Consider the following 19711-nt stretch of genomic DNA (forward strand, 5'->3'; position numbering starts at 1 on the left):
TTCTACATTAGATTGTGTGGCCTTCAGCAGGTCTTTTTATTGGCTCATTTTTGGCTTTCACACAAATTTTTTTTGTTTAAAAAAAAAAAAAAACCACACCCTACCCAATGGTGAGTTCATGGAATCGCAAAATGAAATATTATCTCCTCATCAGTATTTGTCACTAGAACTAAAAGACAATATTGAACCAGTGTTAATTTTGGAGCAGTAGGATTATTGCCCACCGAGAAAATATTTAGCTTAAGAAAAATGTTCTTTTAAGAAAGCACGGCCAATACACCAACATCTTCTAAAAGCCAATTTAAAGAGAGCTCTTTTTTTCCGTGATATCAACATTGTAATGACTCTTCAAAGAAAAAATTGACTTCTGGCTTCAAGATGGCATCATAAACCCTGAAAGATCTTTCTCCCCTGCTTCCCAAACCGCAGCAAAACGGCCAGAGATTCTCACACACACACGCGCGCGCGCGCGCGCACACACACACACACCAGCTAAGTAATGGCAACAGTGCTTTCAAACAGGAAAGAATGACATCAGTAAACCAGATAGCTTTGAGAACTGCATTGAACTAGATTTACCTCATGCTCTCCACAAAAAAAGTCCACTAAAAGTCATGGCAGGTAGAGTTTAAAAAAAAAAAAAAAGACATGTAATTTAAAGATTTTTAAAATTATGTGCACACTGTAAGTTATTATTTTCACAAATTAATATCATGTGCAGATTTTATATTTTTAAATTTACTCCAGAACTGCTATGTAGGAATTGTTGAAAAAAAATGGAAAGTACATTTCTTACCAGTTAAAAGCATTTTATTTTCCTCATCTGTGTACATAGTGTTCACTGTAATCTGCTCGTTCTTCAGGCTTCAGGCCACCAAAAGCCAGTTTCCTGGCCCTTTAGAAAAACTATCCATTTCCACACTTTAAAAAAAAACAATTTTTAACTTTTTTTAAAAAATTTTTTATAATAATTTACTCATCAGTGGGTCTTCATGTGGTTAGACAAAATATTTAAATCCCACCTAAACTATTGAGATTACTGACCAATATAGTGGAAGGGACACACAATCAAGACAGCTTCCCGATTTGTTCCTGTTGTCCATCCTTGAAGATTAAGAAATATTGAAGTCTATCCTAATGCATCTTGTGACACAATCAAAACACTCTGTGACAACAGAGAACACCCATGTTCATGGCAGCATTATTCACAACAGCCAGAGGGTGGAAACAACCCAAATATCCATCAAGGGATGAATGGATAAACAAAATATGTTATAGCCATACAATGGAAAATCATTCAGCCTTAAAAAGGAAATAAATTCTGACACATGCTACACTGTAGAGGAACTTTGAGGGCATTATGCTAAGTAAAATAAGCCAGGTAAAAAAGGACCAATACTGTAAGTTTCCACTTCTGTGAGGTACTTAGAGTAGTCAAATTCATAGAGGTAGAAAGTAGAAGGGTGGTTGCCAGGGGCCTGGGGGAGAGGGGAATGGAGAGTTGCTGTTTAATGGGTAGAGAGTCAGTTTTGCCAGATGAAAAAAGTTCTGTGGTTGGATAGTGGTGATGGTTGCAAAACAATGTGAATATACTTCATACTGCTGAACTGTACTCTTAAAAGTGGTTTAAATGATTTTTTAGAAATCAATGAGAAAAAAATTAGGTACCAATTATAATTTTACCAGGTAGGCTCTAACATATAGGATTCCCCAAATCAATTTTGGATCCTGGCAGATCAGAATTATAGGAAAGCTTCCTTGGAAAGCCCCATCCCCCAGTCCCTGAGACATAAGTGGATGGGTTTCCAAGAGAGCCTGGAGGGTTATGAGGCAACCAGGGATGTGAGGAGGGAGAGGGCAGGCAGACAGAAGGTGAACATTGGTCCAGTGTCTCTAGAGTTTTCCCCCAGGCTGCCTTTCAGTGTGTCTGCTTACAATGTGAAATTTGAGCTTTGCCTGGTGGGTTCTCATCTGGATGCAATATAAAACCAGAAGAAGACAGGGACAGGGAGTCTGGATCCCAAACATCCTGCAGCTTTCCTGGAAAAATCCCTTGCCTGGTCATCACGCTCCTGACCAGAAATGTCGTACTGCTTCCCCAGGGGCTGGCCTGGGAATACCACTAGCAGGCTTGCAAATTATAAATAAATTGCTTACCTGTGGGTATTTGGTTTACCAAATATTAGATTAGCTGTAATATCTAATTGTAATGAGTTTGACCTACTCTGGTGTTGAACTTGTTGCTGGAAGTTTGCATTAACAGGAGTGATTTAAATGTTTGAAGCCTGTGAGTTATGTTGGTTGACAAACTTTTTGAAACAGATGGAAGTGAATCCCTCTGGAACCCCCCACTCCATGCTCACACAGGTCTCTCCCACATGTCTGTCCCTGGCCGACACGACATCTGAGAACACAACGAGTCCTCTTGAAAGAAGCCACATTGACAGTCCCAGAATGGAATCATCATCTCAGGGAGATTTGTCAAGACTGATAACGGGGACCTGTCTCTATGGAGAAATGCCCTGCTGATGACTGTCTCTAAGTCAAGTACAGGTAGACTTGTCATTTTTTTTTTTTAAATTGAGGTATAGTCAATTACATTGTTTCATCAATTTCTGTTGTACAGCTTAATGTCTCAGTCATATATATACATACATATGTTTTCTAGACTTGTCATTCTTAAAAGCTCAGTGACTCTCAGACATTTTGTTGCCACGTGGAAAACAGCAGGATTAGCCTGCCTTCCTCAACATGCCTCTCCCTCCTCCCAAACACACACTCAGACAACACTACTGGGAGTTCGTCTGTGGAGCTTGGGTAGCAAATAGACTATCGGCTGCCAGACGGGGCTGTGCTAGAAACCATGCTGTCTGACGTGTAGCCCGCCCAGAAGACCAGGGTGCTCAGAAAAGCAAACCCAACGTGGGTGGTAAAGGGATGACTTCGTGGAGCAGGGAAGTCCCCCAGGACAGTCATGCCCTCCCTCCTCTCTTTACACTGGCAAGTGCACTCTGATGGATCTCAGACACCCTGTGATCCCACCAGCAGGAGCTGGAGGAGAGGAAGATTTGGATTTGGAAGCAAAACCTCAGAAACTCCAACTGAAGTTCAGGGAGCAGCCAGCAGAGTATTCACCCAACCTCCCCCTGACCTCAAGAGGTAGGGGCAACACCAAGTGAGACTGGGGCTCTGTCACCCAATCACACACACACACACACACACACACACACACTGAGTCACCTGCCTCACTTCAGGAAGCCTCAGCTTTTGGTCTGTTTGTTCCGCAAACCCTGAAAGGAAGCCTGCTGACAGCCCACTTCCGGACCTAGAATCAGCCTGTGGACCCTTGCAACCACCCACACCCCTGGGGAGAAGTGGGGCACAGCCAGCAGAGACTGACACATTTGCTGAGGAAGCCCACAACAGCTGTGAAGGCTGATGGAGCTGGACATCGCTTGATAAAAACCAGCTGACAGCAAAGACCCCTGTCACTGACCCTGGGAAACAGTGCAGTCTTCAAAATATTTATTCAATGATTCAAACCTTATTCAATTATTTTGGAGTGGACTTAGCTACAGGTTTTACTGGTTTCTTTGCTAACTGCTGTTCTTTGTGCCCTGTTTCTCCCTATTTCACCCTCCTCCTCCTTCATCTTCTGGTACATCTTTGAGCATCTCTTTCAGAAAGTATTCTTGGATGGTAAATGTTCAGAATCTTTCCATTTTCAAATATATCTTGATTTTGCTCTCATAATTTACTTACAGATTAACTGAGTTTCAAATTCTGAATTCAAAATAATTCAATGATAGGGTAATGGCATCTAGAATTCTGGGTTCAAAATAATTTTCCCTCAGAATTTTGTCTTCTAGCATTTGTGTTGCAGACGAGAACCCCAGGCTAATTTGATTACCAATTCTTTCCAGGTGATGTATCTCCCACGACCCTCGTCCCAAGCTTTGGGACTTTCTGCTTATCCTTGGAAGTCAGAAATTTCACGAGGATGTAGTTTTTCATCATTCTTACCCAGCACTCATTGGGCCCTTTCAATTTGTACATTTGAGCAGAGACATTTTTTTCTTTTGAACTCTTTGATTATTTCATTCTCTCAGTTCTTTCTGTGTGTCCCTTCTGGGGTGTATGGTAGGCAGTTTCTAAAAGCTTGCCTCTGACCTCCCTGGCACAGAATTTATCTTATTCTCTTCATCTTCTTTGCCATTGTTTACTGAATGTGGGAGACACAGTCCTCCTGTTCACTAATTTGATCTTCATCCACACCCATTCTGCTCTTCAGTTCATCTGTTGAAATATTTATTTCAGCAACTAAGCTTTTAATTTCCAAGAACCTTTTCCTTTGCTAGGACGCTTTTATTTCTGTGAATGTGAGAGCTTTTTTAATTCCTCTGAGTATATCACTGTAGTATTTGAAAGTTCTTTTCTTTCCCGATTAGCTGCTTCATCTGGAGGTTGTTCATTTATTTGTAGAGCTGATGAGTCTTCTGCCAGTTGTTTCATGACTTTTGATTGCCTGTCATTATTTACATGAGAATCACATTTGTGTAGAATTAGTAGTTTGGATATGTTTCCTCAGCCCAGGAGAGAATCCCTGCTTTCTCAGGAGTAAAGGGAGATTTGGGTACAGCGGTCCCATGGTTTTGAGGGCGGGAAGGGGAAAATGGGCAAAATGGCTACTTTTCTCGTGTATCGTAACTCTCATCTTGTTTGGTAAGCAGTGAGCTTTACTTAAAATTTTCACTTGGAAAAAAAAAATTTTTTTTCACTTGGGGAAAATGTTCAGGACTCAACACTTCTAAGGCAGAAAACAGATGCAGATGTTTGCTGTCTGTGAATTAATTACCAGCTCACCATCATATCAGTTCCTTCTCCCTTTCCCACTGCCTCTGCACTTGAAGTTATTCTGGTGTTCTAACCAGAAAGTTCATTGTTTTGGAGAGCTGCTCTTTCTGCTTTCATGGGGTTGTGGGTGCATTGGCTCTTCCGTGTTTGTGTGAATCTGATCACATCTGCTTTATATCTTCCACAGAGCATCTCTATTTTGGTGCTCTGATAGTACCCTGCCTGGATTTCCAGTACTGCTTTTAAGTGATTCTTTTTTGGTTGTTGTTCTTCCTGTTTTTTTAAAGTGAGGCGTTATTTACACACAGTGAAATGCATTAATAGTAAGTGTAGATTTCCCCTCCCAAAGTCCCCCTGTAAGTCACTTTTTTGCATTTAGTTGTCTTGCTCAAGGCTATGGTGAGTGCCGTATTAACCAGCTATCCTGGTATCTGGCAAAACTCATGACACCTAGTAAGTATTCTACATATTTGAGGAAGGAAGGAAAGATTGGAGTCAGTCACTGTCTGTCCTAGGTTACCAGTGAATGTTAATATTCAGCTCAGCTGTGCATCCTTGGAGGAAGCCAATGTAGAAAAATTTCAGATTAGTCATCCCCCTACATGTCTCATTTCCTGTTCATTCAAGGGCTCGGTGGTTCCTAGATGATCTATCCCCAGGTGACTGTCTCCCACGCTGTCTCCAGGACTCTGATGACACCCACATTGTACTGACTTGCTCACACAGTTGTTTTAAAATGGATATGGGTGAGAAACTTTCAATCTGTGCCAAAGTGGGTAATGGAGAAAAGAAGCATGTATTAGCCAGTTGAAAAGATTTCATATGTTTTGATTTTCTCTGGCAGTTTTGTGAAATAAACCTGAAGCACTCATGGGCAATTTTTAAATCAAATTATTCTTTCTCATCATGGTAGCTACCTCGTAAATACAACTTGCCAATATCAGGCTGACAGGCCAGCAAACGTTAGATGCGCACACAAAACACAGGTGGTCACACATCATTTAAGTCAGGCCACCAGCACCTGCCCAGACAGACTAGCTTCCCCTACTACCCACTCACCAGCTGCTGTCAGAATTCCTCTGTCCTGGGTCCTGCTTCATTGCCCTGCTGTGTACAACTTAGGAGACTTTTGGTTCAAGTGACTTAATATGATCCAAACCGTGGAAACTGAGCTGGGAAGGAGTGGTTCTCGAAGGAAATGTAAGGTAATGTTTTATCAGAAGAGCAAAGGGTGCCAGGCAGCCAAAACAGCAGGTGTGACTGTAACCTGTGAGCACACTGGCTCTTCAGAATTCCTCCCTTTTCGACTGAACTAACATGCATTTTCACAAATCAAAACTTATTCCAGCTAGACTCCTGTCTACGTGGCATTCTAGGACGTGACCTTGAGTTTCTGATCATTCTGGGTAAACTACTTTTTTATTTCATTGGTGTTGTTGCTGTTTTAAACTACATCTACCTAAAGAGTTATTTACACCCCAAACTGAATGCAGTGCTTAGAGATTAGTCTGATCAGTGCAGAACCAAATCTTTTCCCACAGGTCCTGACAGTAGACACGAAGTTTGTATAAATCAAGGGTAGGACCTTAAACACATGCCCATCACTGTTTACGTTGTTGGATGCAGCCCATTGCACCTACCCTCTGGTCTTTTAGAACATAATGACTCCAGAAAACACTAGAAATGACTTTCTGGAGACCAACTCTCCATCTCACCTGGGAATAATGAGCCTGAAGTCACCTCAGGCTAGCTCCCAGAACCTCTTCATGGTGGTCCAAAAAGGGAGGTATGAGACAAGGAGATTCCAGGGCTTTCTTAAACTACACACGACCTTTGTAGCCTTTGCAAAGATGTAGGAAGGACTCTGGCTTCTAGATCAACATAGTTTTGAAGAAGCATTTCGGTCTGGCTTAAACAGAGGCCTGTTGGGCCTCAGATAAGGGGCCTTCCAGCTGGCCCACTCAAGAAAGGTATCATTAAGGAGGAAGCCTTCAAGCCAGACCCTAAAAGATGGGAAGGTTTTCAACAGGTGAAAACGGGGACTGAAAAGGGAACACAAGATAGACAGAAAAGGACTTTCCTCGGAAGAAAAAAAAACAAAAACAAAAAACTGCAAAGAAGTTTGCTAAGGGATGGACACATCTGAGTTGCCACAGATACTCAGAGAATAAAGTCAGAACTTAAAAGGAAAATCCTGCTCGTGCCCGGCCCTAAGCCTCTGTGCTCTCAAAGAGCTTCCCCAGGAAATGTCTCCAAACCCGGATGCTCTTGAATTGAAGCAAGAGGAGCACCCCCCGAACCCTGCTTCTCAGAGGGCCCCACCTTTACAAACGTATTCTTAAGCCTTTAATGTATTTATGCACAAAATAGCAATTTCTACTTCATCGTCTGATTATGAAAGTAATGCAGTGAATTATGGAACTTTTTTATCCTTTGAGGAATAAACGACCAGTCTTTATCAGGCTCAGACACGAAGCGGAGGGTCCTGAGGACGTCTGTGTATGTGTCAGTTCTCTTCTCCCCCTTCTTTTCAGCCTGTTTCTGTAGCCTCATGAGCCGTTCTTCCTTCCTGTAACTGATCTTGGCCTTCTCCTTCCTCTTCTCCTCCAGGGGGCTGTCAGTGCCAACCCTGTGAGCCAGGCACCCCGGGGGGCAAACGTTCACTCGGGCTTCACACGCAAGCCCGGAGGGCAGCAGGACCCACCCTTTGCTTTTTCTTGTCATAGGGCTAGAGGGTCCCATCAAACACCTTGAGGTGCTCAGGGTGGCCTGGTATCACTTGGTCCTGGGGACAGACTGCCATGCACCATCCAAAAGATGCAGCTGGGGCTCCGGAAGTGGTTATGGCTGCAGGATGGGTTGGCGTTCATCCTCCTGCAGAGGAGAGTTTGCAAGGTACTTTAACTTGTTTCTGTAGAAATCACCGGAAATGTTGACGCCCTCACAGCGCATGACCACCACTTCCCAGCCCAGCAGTACCTGGTTGACCGTGATGGGTGTCCAGCTGCCCAGGGAGATGGCCGGGGTCATCCAGCACCAGGACCTGACCCTCTGCTACCACCTGGGAAAGTAAAGCATTTTAATACAGAAAAATTATAAAGAAGAAAAGAAAGGCTTGGCAAAAACATGAAGATGAATTTATTAAAAATCACCCAGTCTTCTAGTCACAGCTTTGGCATAAGCAGCCTGTAACTCTAAATGTCCACTTCCCCGTGGTCAACCCCACCCAGCCTCAGGAAATGTTTCTCCACATCTCTTGCCCCACATTCTTGAAACAAGAGGTGGCAGTTTCCAAATGCCCAGAAAGTTTCTCATTGTATCACTGCTGACATCAGAGGCAGAGGCTTCAAAAGGTGAGGAGGACTGAGAACTGAAGTACTTAAAAAAAGAGAGAAGACAGATTAATTTAAGAAATCCCTTCTCTGCGATAGTATGAACATAACAGATTCCTGCGTGATGAAATACCATTTTCAGGTAGTGTTGAGGGTCCACTATCTGTTTTTCTTCACATTGTATCTAATTCATGCCTCTAGAGGTACTCACAGATTTGTACAGCTTTTGCAAGAATTGCCCTTGACAGCTAAGAAACATTTTTGCAATATTAACAATTCATATGACTTGAATTTGTAAACATATCCCTCTACATCTAATGTGCATGATGCATGATACCAGTTCTTTATTGTTGGCAACTAAATAAGTATTAAAGGCTAGACCTGTGAATAGTTTTAGTTTTATAGATTTCTTTTCTGATTTTATACATTTAGTCAAACCTTTACAACATTAAATTACAAATCAGCTTTATTTAAATGATTTTGACTTAAAATATTGATATTAACCAATTTGTATCTTACTCTCCATTTTAAGAGGATTTTGAATACTTTAGAAAACAACTTACTCAATTATATTAAAAGAATTTAAAATTTGATCTTGATTTACTGTTTTTGATCAAATGTATTCAAGTTTTGTACCCTGTGAACACAATCACATTTTATTTTTAATGTGGCAGAGTTACACCAGGCCTACCACCTGTTTTTGGTTTGTAAATAAAGGTTTATTGGAACATCACGCATCATTCACATGTTGTCTACAGCTGCTTTCATGTTAGAGTGGCAGGGTTGAGTAATTTTCACAGAAACCAAATGACACACAAAACCTGAAATTTTTGCTGTCTAATTCTCCATAGAAAAAGTTTTCCAACTTCTACTTTGAACATTCACTCTCACACCAGCACAAATTATGTGAACATCTTTAATATGTCAACATAATCTTGCTGAAATGAATAGCAAAAATTTTTTATGGTAAACATATATAAATCTTATACATTGTGTATGCCTTTATTTTATTACTCATCCAAACATCCCAGGCTACTCAACAGAACACCCAGACGTGTGCAATAATAATTAGATTTAGTCATCTTAACAGTCTGCCAACTTCTAGTCGTATAAAAGTTGCCGAGGTTTTCCCTTACTTTTCAATTTTGTAGGAAGATGTATTATTCGATATGAGGTATGTTTACTCTTGCCCCAGGCCCTGCAGAGCCTTGGGCAGGCCTGCCAGCATCTGCTGTGAACCGTGTCCAGGTGCTGCTGCACTGAGGGCTGGGTCTGCATGCTGGGGCTTGGGAGATGGACCCTGTGCCTCTGAAGGGAGTTTTAATGGAGGGCACAGTCCCAGCCCTGCTTCGGGATGGGTGGCCACTAGGACGTTTGGACATACACAGTGCCTTCTGGGTCTCCTCTCCCTTCTGCAACAGATCGAATGGGACCAGCTTTGACCCTAGAAGCCCATGTGAGCTTCCAGGCCAGGTGTGTGGGAGGTTTGGCCTCTGGAGGAACTCCCGAGGGATCGTCAGCACAGAGACGGCTCTCCCGCCCACAGCGGCAGATCTGCGTTCCCTCCAACACCTGTGGTCTCTGGCCACTGTCCGGACTCTGCTCTGCCTGCTCCAGCAGGACCTCCGTGCCAGCGAGAGCCAGTGCTGCTTGTGGTGGCTGCAGCTCTGAATGTCAGGCCAGAGCTTAGGACCCATCCTTCTCTGCTGCTGGGAGTGGCAACCGTTCACAAAATGTCGGCAAATCTTTCCTTCACTTCCTTGCCAGATTTAAGCAAATAAAAATCCAGGATGCCCAGTTAAATTGGAATTTCAGATAAACAACAAATCCTGTTTCTGTATAAATATGACCCGTGCAATAATAATGCATAATGTGATATAAATATCTTGTGCAATAATATTGCATATGATATGAGGGTGCCCTGTGTGTCCCTGCTCAGACAAGAAGTGGGGCATTTAAGGGGGAGGGTATGGCTCAGTAGTAGAGCACGTGCCTAGTGTGCACAAGGTCCTGGGTTCAATCCCCAGTACCCCCACTAAATAAACAAATAAATAAATAAGTAAACCTAGTTACTCCCCCAAAAGACAAACAAAAACAAGAAGTGGGGCATTTAAGAACTGAGGTCTTTAAGAATCTTTGCTGTGGGAATGAGTTGGGAGTTCAAGATTTACTAATACTAACTACTATGTATAAAATAAACAGCAAATTTCTTCTGTAGAGCACAGGGAACTTTTTCGATATCTGGTAGTGACCTATAATGAAAAAGAATATGAAAACCAATATATGTATGTACATGGATGAATGAAACATTATGCTGTACACCAGAAAATTTTGACACAAAATTGTAAACTGACTATACTTCAATGTAAAGGAATGCAAGAAAAAGAAAAAGAAAAGAAAAGAAAAAAAGAATCATTGCTCTTTCCCTGCTGAGGAGAATTTGGAGGCCGGGTGTTTTAGATGCTAGAGACACAGACAAGGTGGAGGTTGGTGGCCTGGCCCAGAGAGATGAACTTTGATTTATTGTTGGAACCTGTGAATTTTGAGGTTTTATCCATTATCACCTCATCACCTAGACTCCCTTGACACTTACATCATTGAAGACCCTGCCCAGACCCCACTCTGGCTCCTTCCCCTTCCACTGTGCTCCTCTGGTGTTGTAGAAACCCGTCTCTTACAATGCTTAATAAACGCCTGCCTAGTTATTTCTCTCCCTCTAACCAGGGCAAAGAGCCATGTTTTATTTGACTTGTGACCACAGGACCTCACACAGTAAGTACTTCAGCGTGTGTTGAATGAATAAATGGCCAAGAATTTCCCGAGTTCAGAGCCAGGAGTTATCTTCATATTCTCCTTGGTCTCGCCAAGGACGTTACCTCTCCAGCTTTTATCTCTGCTATTTTGTAAATAAAGGACCACCTCCCTTTACAGGTCTGTAATCTTGGGAAATTCAATTACATGTAGCTGTGTTATCTATATAGTGACTGGTAACCTCTTCTGAGCACGAGATTGTGGGTGACGACATTCATTCTTAGTCACAAATTAAAAGAGAAACATGACAATGACATTTCCACTGTGAAAGAGAAGGTCACTGGCATTCAGAAGCCCTAATTGCAAGGCTGTGTTTGCATCCTAATTGTCTGTACTTCCTCGCGATGTCATTGCCACTGATGCAGAAAGTCTGGGTCCATAGTCCATTTAGAGGAAAAAAGAAATGATTATTTCCCTAAACATTTTCTCTCTCTAGATCAGTGATTCTCACCAGGGGGTGGGAAGGGTGCATATCAGAATCTCAGAATGGGTGGAACATAGAAAATATTTTTATTTTATTTTAAAAAACTCATTTCCTAATACAAAATACAGAGATTCAAGTGGGACACTAGGCTGACAGGCATATGGGGAACATGGAAGGAGGAAGCATTCAGAAGAAGCTGAGGGACCAAGACGGTGCTTGGCACACATTTGTATGCACATCTGGTACCAACTGTGCTACCATTCCTATTGCAAACACAGAGTAAGTGCTCTCTGTTTTAAGGCGAGTATAGGTTTTTATTTTAGAGTTCTTCCAATTCCAGAAAGAGGGGGCTTTGATGAGTGAAGGAAGAGGAGGAGGCTGAGCAAGACAATCCTATTTGGAAGTTTGGCTGTGAAGGGGAAGATGAGCTGGAGAATGGAAGGCAAAGGAGCACTGGGGGTTTTATTTCTTTGTTTTAAAATGGGAGAGACTTGAGCATATTTACAAGGCTGATAGGAAAATCCAGTTGAGCAGTTGAGGTGGGAGAAACAGGAGAGAAGGGCCAATGGATAGAGATGATGGATCGTGGATAGAGGGAGATCTCTGGGCAGGTAGGAGGGGATGGGAACCTGGACTACCGGCCATCAAGGTGATGGGGGGGTGGGAGGTGGGAGAGAAGAAAACAACTACATTATTTGCCTATTTTTGTGACTCTCTGCATGCCAGTGCCATATTTCTACAAATTTCTTCAGTTCCATACTGAAGTTCGTGGGTGGCCCAAGAAATATTCCCTTGGTCAAATTTAGAAACTATTACCCTGCTCTGGGGTGAGGCTAACTTTTGCAAAAATTAAAAAAAAGAAAAAGCCTAACTGGCAATTGAGCTTGTTTTGTTAGGAATATAGAATCAAAGCCCTGAAGACATTGAATCTGAAATATACAGGCTCAAGATATCAAGCTTGTTTGTTCCTTTAAGCGTTTATAACAAAACTCACTTCTAGATTCTTCCCGTTGATATTGAAATGGATTTCATTTTCTCATTTTGATGATGCTCTAAAGGACAAGGGTTTTGAGATTGGCTTCCAAGAGAAACAAATTCCAGCCCCATCCAGTCCAGCTGCGGGATAAATTCAGGCTAACTTTTCCTCGTGTCAGGGGTACACCCAAATTTCCTTTGGGAAACGCCGGGGGAAATCTCTTCCTTCCTGATATCCAGTCTTTGCCAGGAAAAAAATCTCAAGAAGGGTTTAAGTGAACACAAGTTTGAATCAGTTACATGAGAAGATATTTAGAAAAGCACATTGGAGAATTTAGGGGTAAAGTAGTTCCCAGTTTATCACAAAGAGGAGCACCTAGCTGTATGCCATCATAGGATTTCCATCAATGTACATTTGCCAAGGTGATTTGTCTGCACCTCTGGCTGTGTAAACCAAGCAGTGGTGGACTTAACTTTGAAAATGCTGTGCCTTCCCGGCTGCATAAGATGAAAGGCCTTCATGGCAAGCTGTGTACTCCGTGCTTATATTGATAACCACCTGAATAAGGTTAAAAAAAACATGGATTTTTTTTTTAAAGAACAAAATACATTTGTTCTCAACAAATTGCCAGTGTTTCGTTTGTTTTCAGCCACGATGTTTATATTAGGATAAACCCTCTAATGGCCCTAGAGGAAGCATGAGATGTGTATGTTTATCAAAGGAGAATAGAGAAGAGGTGAGAAAGACTGCTGAAAATGAAAAAAAATGGTGCTGAAAAGACTCTGGTGGAGGGGTAAGGAGGAGCTGTCTGCAGAGGCTCTGCCATGCTGACAGCACCCTATTCAATTCAAATTCCCGACTTAGTTGGAGGGTATGGAGCATTTCCTTCTGGGGAGATGAAAGTCAAACATATCATTTGAGGACCTGGATGAACAGACAACTGGTCAACAATGGATAGCGTTTGGGTAACATTTACCACATGTGGGCACTATTGTAAGTACTTTATGTATAGTAACTTATGTATTCCTCACAACAACTCTATTAAAAACGTATTATTATCATTCCCATTTTATAGAGACGCAACCAATACACCAAGTGTAATGGCCTGAATTGTGTCGATCCCCCAAATTCATAGGTTGAAGCCATAATCCCCAATGGGACTGTATTTGGAGGTAATGAAGCTTATATGAGGTCATAAGAATGGGGCACCACTCCAATATGGCATCCTTATAAGAGGAGGAGAGTGTACAGTGTGATGATTATATATATATATATATATATATATACACACACACATACATACATACATATCCTGGGAAAAGAGTCACTCCGTTAACACACCACTTCATATACTTTATTTTTTTTTTTTGGTGAGAGAAGCCTAGTTCTTTGTCAATACTGTGAAACTATTGCACCGTCTCTGGCCTTGCTAACACCAGACTTTTTATGTGAATAAAAGTATCTTTCTTGCTTAAGCCACTGTTTTTGGGTTATTGGTGACCTGCAGCTGAAAGTACTTCCATCTGACACACTGCTTCTACTTGGAGATTGTGTAGTTACCTGCTTTATGGCCTGCTTCTCCCTCTGTGCACAATCCCTGAGCCAGGGCACTGGAGCTGGGGACGGGGGACAATCGTAAGCTTTTTGCTGAGTGACACCCCCACTGCAGGGGCTGAGCTCTCAGCTGTTGTGGGGAGTCGAAGAGGGAGGGGGGAGCTAAGAAAAATTATTCTGGCATTTGTTAAAACAGTAAGGAAGACTTTAATCAGGATTATCACAATAGGTGTCATGTGTCACTAAGTTCCAAATACAGTAGGAACAAGTGGGGATTTATAGAGCCAAGGAGCAGGTTGGTGTGGACATAGGATGGTGGATGAAAAATTACTAAAAGGGGACATCAAGGGTGGGGGAGTTCTTGCTAGACGGACCAGTTGATGAGGGTAGGCCAGAGTGATCAGACGTCAAGGAGAGGGAAATTCTCTCTAAACCGATTTGGCAGGATTCTTGCTACTACTAGGCTCTTGAGGTCAGGCCCAAGGATGAGGCCTAGTCAAGAAGAGAGTCTCCTAGTGGAGACTGACTACAGTCTGGTCGATCAGAGTCTTTGTCAGTGGGGAGCAGCCCGGGGTCCCCCTGGCTTGCCATTCCCGGCGTGGAACGACCCTTTCACAAGCCAGGGCACAGGTGATAGGGCCCAGTATTCCCAACACGCCACATCTGAGGACGAGCCTCTGCTCCATGAATAGGGGTTGGGGGGGAGAATGGAGCTCCCACCTCTTGACTACACTCGGGATTTTGCCTCAGCAACAGCCGGCTGCGGGCAGGGTGAGAAAAGCTGTTGTTCTTCTCCTCCCAGGAAGAAAACCCTCTGGGGGGGTGTTCCTGGCTGCATCCTGCTGTGTCTGAGCTGGGACTGGACAGAGGGACCCACCTCGGTTCAAGCATCAAACACTCTGAACTTTCTTACCAAGTTTTTACAGATGTCCTTGAATACATGTTTCTTGGTGCATTTTTTATCCATAGGACCATTTTCAGAGTTCTTAAATGGTTGTTTTAAAAATGGTTTTCACGTTTTGCTGGGAAGCCCTTCCCTTCAGTGGAGCCCTTCATGCTGTCATGCCAGAAGCCAGTCTTAGAACTGTTTCTTTCAAGGCCCAGGGCTGGCAAAGTCGTTCAAGAAGGCTCAGGATAAAGGACAATGTGTATTAGATTCTAAGCGGTGATTTTATTCACTCAAGAAAAGTAAAACTTTGAAATAATACAAAATGATGATTATGTGACTAACAATCCTGTAACGTGGGAGGTTAACGTGTAAACAACTGTTAAGGGTGTGATTTTTTTTTTCTTCAAGTATCCAGTAGAGAAGAGAACGTAAATGTTATGGTTTAATCGCCTGCAGAGATTAATGGTTTTATTTTTAAATTAGAAACCTCATTTCAGAATATCCCCACTAATTATATGAAACCTAGTCCTTCTAATTCTGTTTTTTCCAGCTGTCATTCTGCCAGCTCCTTCATTAATGAGTTAAGTAAAACTTAAACTCATGTCCACTACAAATGAGAATTGTTTTTAACAATTTAAGAATTTTGCACTCAAACCTCAATTCTCTTTTTCCTGCACAAACAGCACAGGCCTCAGTCAATAAGATGAAAGAATAGACAGCTTTTCTGGGAGTCTGGCTTCTAAGGTCCTCATGTTTCTTAGCAGGGTCATGAGCTCCTAAGGAAAAAATGTGTGCTATGGATTGTGTGCCCTCAAAATTCTCATGTTGAAGCCCTAACACCCCAGTACCTCAGAATATGACTATATTTGGAGATAAAGCCTTTAAAGAGGTGATTGAGGTAAAATGAAGTCAGATAGGTGGGTCCTAATCCAGTATGACTGGTTGTCCATATGGGAGATTAGGACACACACAGAGAAGAAACCAAACCTGCTGACACCCTTGTTCTCAGACAGCTAACTTCGAGAAGTTTGAGGAAATAAATTTCTGCTTTTTAAGCTACCCCATTTGTGGTCCTTTGCTGTGGCAGCTCTAGCAAACGAATACATTGTGCAAGGGGATATTTTGGCTTCCTTGGGGTTGATCATATCTGGGAAATCTATGCTTTTGGGGGTCATCATGGAAGAAGTTATGGATACCCCCAAAAATGTATAGTTCAGAGGCAATAGTTTCAGTAAGGGTAGGGACCTGTGAATACATACACCTCTGAAAGATAGATGTGCAATTGGAATTTGTCACCGAACTCCCAAAGCCCTGAAGCGGAGCAGAGGGTAGGGGTTTTGGTAGGTTGAGGCAGGGCCCCCATTTCCTTCTGTTTTGACTCAGCAACCTGTTTATTTCAGTGATCAGCTGGCAGCTTGGCTTAGACAAGGTGTTGGTCTATCAACAGACCAGTTTGCTGCCTACAAAGTCACCAGAAGTACCAGGGTTCTATCTGTCATGGTCTCAGTAGTTTTATTTCAAGGGTGAAGGATAGGGACTGTCAAGGGAAAAAAATTGGGAGCTGGCTCCACCAGATGCTCCTACCAGCTTTAAGGAATTGGCAAATCTTTATTTATTCACTGTATTTATTAATCTACTGTACACTGGTCTCTGCATGAGGGCTTTGTTTAAGGAGACTCTGCTTGCTTAGGGAATACGGGTTACCGCTAGAAGCCAGTGATGTCTCAAGTCTTTATGACTTTCTTTGTGAGAATTTAAACTAGTCTAAAAGTGAGCTAACTTGTCATATGCCAACCACACGGGCTAACAGTTAATTCTGTAGCTCTAAGAACTATATTTTTGAAAAACAAAACAAAACTGGAAGCATGAACTGAAAATACAGATCTTATGCCTGTTCTGGCAAATCTGGGGCTGATAGCCACTGTTCTTAAACCATATAGGGAGATGTTTAAAAACACTAGATGTCAGTGAGTCTGGTAAATTCCTTAGAATTAGTTCATAAGCTAGTATCATGCTGAAAGAAAGGACATACCAGAGCTTTATACACTTCCTTGACGGCATAGCTAGAGTAAAATTTACCACTTTGAACCCTCTGGCAAATATATTTGTTTATCAAATCAGCCTACTCTAGTCGCACAGGAATAAGAGGTATGGGGGTGAGAGAATCATTCAGACAATCCTAAACCTTTTTTTTTCTGAAGTAAGTTTTTATCCTACGTAGTTTTATTTCATTCTCAAGCCCATATTTATTGTTTTTGTCATAAAGGATAGAGATGCAGTGGAAATCCTTAGGATAAAGAAGGCAATCAAAGCAGACAGCTATGATTAACACATCAAAAATCTTTAGCGGAAGAACCAGAAAATAAAACCAAAGATAGCATTAAAAAAAAAGTCATTAATGAACTAAAAAATAAACTTCTTTGAAGGATCAAAACAAGTGAAAAAACAGGTCCTTTGAAAATTCTTCTGGCAAGATGGCTAAACAAAGAGAAAAGGCACAGCTGAAAAAAAATAGCAATTAAAAAATAGCTATTATTACCAGTTAGACAGAGATTTTTAAATGTTATAAACTTTTTTTTTTTTTTACCAGTTTGAAAACTACTATATAAAATGAACTAACAGATAATAATCTTCCAAGTAGAAGGGGAGAATGAATAGGGCTATAGGAGATAAAACACTGAATATGAATTGTGTAATTTAGGTGACAGGAACATGAGTATCATTATACTAGTCTATGGTTTACAAATGTTTGAAATTTTCCATAAAGACACAGACTTAAAAAAATCAAGGTAAACACTTTTTGGAGCATGACAGTTAACACAATCATTTCAAAAACAGTCAAGTGAAAGAATCAACCATTTATCTTGTCTTTCCCATAGAAACTGTATCTCAGAGTAACCAAATAGTAGATTTGGGGAAGTTTTTTTTTATTATATAAAAGTAAACTAAACAAAGCATGCAAAAGGAACGGTAGAGCTTTGCCGTTTTGCAATCGCTAAATGGTAGTGGATCTACGTGATGGTCAATGGTTACTACCATCACAAAAAAAGACATATTACATAAGTGCCCAGTGCCATCTATACAGCATTCCTGGGGAAGAGAGAGGGGTTGGGGGGGGGGGGACAAGCAGGTAGTAAGGAAAGAACCAGCTCCCAATTAACAAAATTTGAGGTGGGGAGATATATTCAATAACACCATGGGGACATAATCAGTGAAATCCAGATTGTTAGAATTTTCACGGAACAAAGAGCTCAGTTCCTTCAACAAGGAAGTTGCAAGAGGAAAAAGAAAAAAGGATGAAAAGGGAAGCTATTAAAAGACCATATCAAACATCGCAATGTGTACATAGTGAAATACATACTGAAATGTTTAGAGGTGAAATTATATGACTGGGATTTGTTTCAAAATAATCCAGGAAGTGGGATGAAGAACAGGTGAGAGATTGCCCACTAGTCGCGGTTGGGTGCTGGGTACGTGGGGCTTCATCATACTATACTAATTGGTGTATGTTTAAGAATCTTAATGACAAGAAGTTTTGCTAAACCTTATGTATAAAAGTCTCTTTTTAGGATGCCAGAGAGCTAGGTAGATCTTTTTGTCTTTTCTTAATGGAAATATGTAAGGGTTTGACATCAAATAGCTTACCAGATCAAGTTATATTTGCAAAAACAAAACTAAAATGTACTAAGGAAATCTTTTTTTAATCCAGTGGGATGTAAAACCTTTCAAAAATGTAAAATTTGCTCAAAAACACAGTTTGTGTTTTTTGTTTTGTCAGAGAAATACAATATATACGTATGCGAGAGACTCTCATGGTGAAAACTCAGGATGTGGTATCTTGAATACTTTGTAATACAATCTTTCTTACTGGGTGGAATAGTCAGCTGATCTAAGCAGCAAAGAGAATGGTTTAGCTCTTGCTCAATTACAATCATTTTTCAAAATCCTTTTAATTGAAGTATACTCCACAGGTAAATGTACAAATCCTAAATGTACAGGCTCAATGAATCATCAGAAAGTAAACACACCTGGGTAATTAGTACAAAGGTTAAGAAATAAAACATTAACCACAGACCAGAAATCTCTCCTCACACCCTCAGATACCTTCCCAAAGGTAACCACTATCCTGTTTCTGAACTTGATCTAAATAAATTATACATTATATATTCTTTTGTGTATGGCTTCCTTTGTTCAACATCACGTGAGATTCTTCTCCAAAGCTTTTATGCAGCTTTATTGTGTTCATTTGTATAACATATTCCATTATACAAATGTATCATCATGAAATTTATCTCTAATAGTACCTGTTGCCCTAACATGTACTTTGTCTAACATTAATATAAGTAACACCGGCTGTCATTTAGTTAAAGACAGTCTCTTTGGAGGTTAGCATTTGCCACTTGCTTTCTGCAGGATCAAGGGTGTAGCAGTTAAATCTGTAACTTTAGGCATAGGATATAGGTGCTTACTAACTGTAGGCAATTTATTCCAACAAAACCATTGATTTTTTCCTGTTCCTGGCTATATCCTTAGAACAAACATAGGAATGAAAGAAAACAGATACAGGGATCTTTATGGAACATAGAATCATGTTTCCTGCTTAATTATATTTTTTACATCAGCAGAGGAAGGCGTTCTGCATCCAAACCCAATGATTTCAAATGCACTAATTCCAAGAAAAGTGTTATTAGAATTTTATCAGTTCAGTATAAATTGCTTTGATAAGAACAGTGAAGAGTTTCTATTAGAAGTTGAAATAGGAAAGAAATCTGTCGATGTAGGATCAAATAGCACACGAAGTGGGTCTAATACTCCTAACCATTCCTAACACAGGGTCCCAGCTCAGTGATCTGCAAATGTTGGGCAACAAA

The 19711-nt window shown here is 41.2% G+C and overlaps 1 pseudogene; it reads right to left on the reverse strand.

Annotated features, from left to right (window-relative positions):
• Positions 1 to 7230: 7230 nt before the first annotated feature.
• Positions 7231 to 9464, reverse strand: LOC116152528 (large ribosomal subunit protein uL13-like; annotated as a pseudogene).
• Between the last annotated feature and the right edge of the window lie 10247 nt (positions 9465 to 19711).

This window comes from Camelus dromedarius, chromosome 10 (assembly GCF_036321535.1).
Source record: "Camelus dromedarius isolate mCamDro1 chromosome 10, mCamDro1.pat, whole genome shotgun sequence".
Taxonomy (NCBI): domain Eukaryota; kingdom Metazoa; phylum Chordata; class Mammalia; order Artiodactyla; family Camelidae; genus Camelus; species Camelus dromedarius.